The following is a 5,982-nucleotide window of genomic DNA, read 5'->3' as shown; positions in this document are numbered from 1 at the left end:
ATTTAATTTGTAACAAGTTGTTTTGTTTTGTTTTAATTTCTGACAAACTTTAAAACAGTTCTTGGCTTAATGCAAAGGAATTGGCCTGCCTCAGTTCCAGGGTTATCATGTCACTGGGATTACAGAGATCTAGTGAGATGGCTGGAGTGCTGCAAGGAATGGATGCAGGCTCTTTGCTGGCCCTGATATGCACAAACCAGGGAGAGCTGGTCAGGGGTTTGAAGTTTGGGGCCAGTGATGACATGCATGAATCTGTGGGATTTGGTAGGGTGCACCTGAGAATGCTGAGGGAGTGGCAGATGCCACTGTAAGGATACTCTCAATTATCTTTGAGAGCTGGTCTGGTGATCAGGGGAGGTTGCTGAGTGCCAGAAGGGAGTGAGTGTCGGGCCAGCCTTCGGGAGAGGGGTGGATGCAGAGCTGCAGGCCAGCAGTCAGCCTCACCTCACTCACCTGAGCTGATGGATGTGGCCAGTGCAGCCAGCAGCTCCTGGGCTGCAGAGGAAGAGCACTGCCCACAAAGGGAAGAGTCTGACCCTTGTACCATAACTATGTGAGACCCCCCTCGGAGTGCTGGGCCCGTTCCTGGGCAGCAATGTGCCAGGAAAAGTGACACTGATGTTCTGGAGCAAGCTCAGTGAAGGGCCACCAAGGAAATTCCATTTAAACATGGGGCAAAAATGTTAACAGGAAGAGTCGTTGAACGCGGGAACAGATTGCCCAGGGATGGTGTGGGGTTTCCATTCTTGGGTATACTCAAAACTTGACATAGCCCTGAGAATCCACCTGCAGTTGGCCCTCTTTTGAACAACAGAGTTGGTCTAGACCATTTCTAGAGGTCTATTCCAGTGTCAACAATTCTGTTATTAATGGTGAAAAGGAAAAAGCAGAAATAAAGAAGATTTATTTTTCCTGTTGTAGATGTATCATTTTGAGAAATACCTTGTTATCCTTAAAAAGTTACAGTATTGAAAAGTGTTGTGCACATTATAAAATTTATGTGGTAAGAAAACACACTAAGTCCCATTCTGGAATGTAAGTGTACTATTGATTCTAGTTCTAGGCTTAATATTATATTTTAATTTCTTCAGAGCAAGTTGTGAAAAATACTAAATTATCTCATGTCAAGTTTCTACCTAATACATTTACTTGTAGCATGACTTTGAGTGAATCAGTTTATACAATATGCCTGTGTCTGTTCTTTCCAGATAGTGGCAAATGCTAAAGAGACTGCAACACCTTACAGTTGCACTTACAGATGATTTGGTTTGTCTTTGCATTTAGACTTTCACAAAGTCTTAATTTTACCATTTGGATTTAGGAGAAGTCTGGTGCCTGTAAAACACAAAGAACATCAAGCTGTGTTTCTGGTAAGTAGGAGCCCACAGAAGTCTGCACATTATCTTCAGGATGTAGAACTCTGTCCATCTTTGCCTGTAATTATGTTGTTGTGGGCACAGAGTTTGGGGTGTTTGGGAGCAGTGGGTGCAGCTGTGCAGGCCAGGTGAATGCTGTGGAAGGTGAGGAGCCATGGAGTGCCCAGGGGTGCTGAGCAATCACACAGGGAGCAGAGGGCTCACAGGTGCAGGGCATCAACAGGAGGGCGTAAAAGGTTGTAGGCAGGTGCTCAAAGCCTCCTTTGGTGTCAGAGGTGGCTCCACTGTGGTTCCCATATAATGGTGACCCCAGCAGGATTTGGGGCATTGCTGTAGGGCGAGGTGCAGACACAGCCCAGCGTAGCCCTGAGTGCAGTGGGGGGACACTGTCCCATGGGCCAGAGTGGATTTGGCACCTGGGGTACAGGTGAGCTGCTGGGAGCACCAGGGGAAATAACTTCTGACCATCTAATGCAGTAAAACTGTGAAAGGAACAAGAGAAGTTGTTGGAGCAGCAGTAGGAGCTAGAGGCAGAGTGGCTCTGTTGTGCAGTGCCACGTGTTTGTTTGCTGGTACAATCTGTGTGCTGTGCTTGTGAAGTCTTAGGGTGGGAACATCCAGATTCTATCTTATCCTGGTGTGTTACTTTATGGAATTGTGTGATTGTCCATGGAATTCTGGAATTCTGTTATTCTGCTATTCTTGTGTGTTACTTTATGGAGTTGTGTGGCTGTGCATGGAATTCTGGAATTCTGTTATTCTTGTGTGTTACTTTATGGAGTTGTGTGGCTGTGCATGGAATTCTGGAATTCTGTTATTCTTGTGTGTTACTTTATGGAGTTATGTGGCTGTGGATGGAATTCTGGAATTCTATTATTCTTGTGTGTTACTTTATGGAGTTGTGTGGCTGTGGATGGAATTCTGGAATTCTGTTATTCTTGTGTGTTACTTTATGAAGTTGTGTGGCTGTGCATGGAATTCTGGAATTCTGTTGTTCTTGTGTGTTGCCTTATAAACTTGTACAGCTGTTTGATATTGTCAGTATTCCAGAAGTGTAGGTATGAGGATTTTGATGATATGAAATGTGAATTTGGGGAGTGAATCAAGGTCAGGACACATTCCAGAGTCAGTGGAGCCTGCACAAGGGATACTTGTACCATATTTGCTATTTCTTCTGCAAGGGCCCTCTAGGGGGATGGTAGACATGGCATTTATTTAAAAAACAGTTCTGTCCTAACTAAATTACAGCAAAAGGTTAAGGCAAGATAGCTGATCAATGCACATAGTGGCCCAAATTCAATCCACATAATGATTTTGCTAAAGAACAGGAATAATGTTTGGATTTTTCCAAGGAGATATCAACTACACAATAAAATGGGCTGGCCTTGTAGCATAATTTCAGATTGTGTGCCACAGAAGGTGTAATTTTATGCTGTTGTGGCAAATAATTTACACCATTCTTTCTCAGGTGTTAGAAGATAAAATCATGACACTGGAACAACTCGTTTAAAGGGTCGATAGCAATGGTTTTGTTTCCACTGCTCAGAAGGGATTTCTCTCTCTGTTAGGTTATCTGTGCCAGGCTGAGCACAGCTCACAGGGGACTGAGGGAGGCAGTGGCAGATCTGTAGGATGTGGGGGTCTGGCTGAGCTGGAGTTCCTTTCCCCACAGCAATCTCACAGTGCTGTGCCTTGCTGTGCTGGCTGGAAAGGTTGTTGATAACAAAATTGTGAAAACAATTTCCACGCCAGGATGCAGGAAACAAAGATGAAAGGTGGATGGATGGCAGGTGAGGCTGCAGCTGTGGCTGGGCACAATATGATGCCTCTGCTGCATTGTTTATTTGAAACAATATCAAAGTTTGTGCAGTCTGGCACTGGGAAAAGTGAGTTATTGTGCCCATCCAGCCCTTTCTCCTGTGCCACTCTATAAATGCAGAGTTTGCCAGAGGTGTCCCAAGCCAAATGTGCATGGCAGCAGCTTGAGCTGCCCTCAGCAGCAGAATCTGGCCAGGGATATTGATTAATAAGTGCCAAAGCTGCTGCACTGATGCAGGGATGAGCACTGAAGTTTCTGGCTGGTTCTTGTTTGTAATGCTCCAGCCCATTGCAGCTGACGTGACCTGTGTGGAACTTCCTTGTACCTACTTCAAACTCACACGGCTTTCAGACCTTAGTTCTGTTTCATATCCAAATTCTTCTCAGCAAGGAAAATGGGAGGGAAAACTACCAGCACTCTTGGTGCAGGGAAAGTGGGCAGTATCATCCAAATGAATTTAGCAAGGAATGTATTTTCACACTGGTTTAATCAGCTACTAATACAAGATGTTACAGAAAATGTAATTTGAAGAAACTCTAGGATTTAGGTGCTGCTGCTGCTGCTATTTTTCTCTTTTTTTTTCCTTAACTGAGTTTTTTAGGCTGATGTTATTGTTGATTTATTTGTACAGTCCATGCTTAAATGCTGACCAGGGAACTATTTTTGCTTCCATGTTAAGCTGAACAGCTTTAAAAATTGAAAATATTTTAGGTAATTTCCTGAGTGAAGTGGATGTGCTGATCACGTTTTTTTTGTCTCATGGTTTCACAAGATTCCAACACAAACAGATCTTTGGGGGAAAAAAAAAAAATCTCCTTTTTTTTTGTTATTTCAGGTGGTGTGGGTGTGTTTCTCTGACGTGAAATTGTTAGGGTTCTTCTAAGACTGCTTCAGAGGTGTAAAATTTCAGGATTAAAATGCTTAAATGGGAGTAAGGACAATAAGCTTCAGCTTTGTGCCTTTTCAAACTATTAAAAAGTGTTATTGCCACTTAGCTTTAAGCCTTTGAGACTTTTAAAGCATAATCATCTTGTAAAGCAGTTTAAATGATTGTTGCAGTCACTTAAAATGTTCATCTGCTTCATGCCTAGTTAAGTTAGACCAGTGATTTGTTGTTCATTTGCTGTCCTTGTCAGTAGATTTACAGAATTTAACCTCTCTCCTCTTGAAACTTTTGACATTCCTCTTGCAATGGCTGTGTTTTTCCTAAAATAGCTTACAGGTAACAGCAATTCCAGAGCCAGTGGCCTAGAAAATAAGATATGTGAGTCTCAGTCTCTGATCCACAAACTTTTACTTACGCATGCAAAATAAAATGCTGTCAGCAGAAGGGTTAAACAGCTTGAGGCAATTTATTCTCTCACCTGAGTACCATGGATGAAATGAATGAAAATAGCAAGTATTGAGAGATACTGTTCTGGGTTTTTTTTTCCAGAAGGTCTGTGAAAAATCTTTAAATCATACTTATGATTTTTTTAAAAATTGTGTGTTAAATGCCAAGTGGACAATACTTTAGTCTTTGGCTCTCTGTGAGAAGTTTTAGGTTGGGTTTGGATGCAGTTGGAATGATATTTCAGGGAAGTGATATTTCAGTGGGAATACCTGAGGTGGGAAAATGATGATGCTAATGAAAATGATGATCCTCTACTGATTGTTTTTACAACTGTGGTGTCCCTTGGCATCCGAGTTAAGCTTTTGCTGCACACAGCTGGTTGGCAGGACGTGGATGTGTGGATGGGAACTCTCATTTGTGCCCTGCCTGTGTTTCCTGTGTGCTCCACAGAGAGGCTGGCTGGGAAGTGAAACATTTAATTGGCATTTTGACTTCACAAGTACTGCAATACTGTGCTGCTGTTCACTTTTAGTTTTGCACGTATTCAGTTGTAAATTTTGTGTAAGTCCTGTACAAGAAGGATTTGCAGTCTAGACTTTCTAGACCAAATCACTGGGAAGCAAAAGACACACCTCATGAGCTGATGATATGATCTACAAAGCCTGTCTGGGGATTGGTTTGTTTTCTCCTTTCTGCTAATACTATGAAGCATTTTTGTTCTGTTTTATCTTGGGACTTTTTCATGAGTAGAAACGTATATGAAATTACTTTTTTATTTGCATAAAGATTTCATACATACTTCTCTCATAGTCTTAATATATGTGTGTGCTTTTAAATGTATGAAAAACATTTGGCCAAGTTTTGGTAGTACTTCAGTTTCTTAACACAAAAGGAAAGTAAATTGAATTATGATGAGCTTTTGAATCATGTTCTCAAAAGAGAATTCTTGTCTAGGTGTGTGTAGTTCATAGAATTACACAGTGTGCCCTTTAATTAACACTGAGACAATAAATAATGGGTGAAAAATGCTGCCTTGTAATGAAATCAAAGAACTTGATTTGAAATTCACGAGTTCTATATCTGAATCTTTGCTAGATCAAGGACGTGTGGAGTAACTTCTCCCTGCCAAGGTTACAGCATGTCTGAAAGGTGCTAGCTTTCATCAATGGCCCTTTGGCTTGCCAGGTGCAAAGCACATGTGTGCTTTTCTGGGGTGTAGGAGGCTGGCTTGCCCTGCACAGCTGAGTGAGGGGAGATTTCTTGGTTTTCCATCGATTTCCATTGTTTTCAGACAATTGTTTCAATTCTCTGAAGCAATCTGGCTTTTTGGTAGTGGTTGGCATGTGAAGGAGTGCTTGACTGCTCCAGTGACACATCTCTGTGGAAGGCACTGTCTCGAGCAAATGCAATTAAATATTATCTAGGAACCAGATCATGATGTGTTTTCCATGGCT

Source organism: Fringilla coelebs (genome assembly GCF_963513975.1).
Source record: "Fringilla coelebs genome assembly, chromosome: 6".
NCBI classification, from domain to species: domain Eukaryota; kingdom Metazoa; phylum Chordata; class Aves; order Passeriformes; family Fringillidae; genus Fringilla; species Fringilla coelebs.
This window is presented reverse-complemented; position numbering follows the sequence as displayed.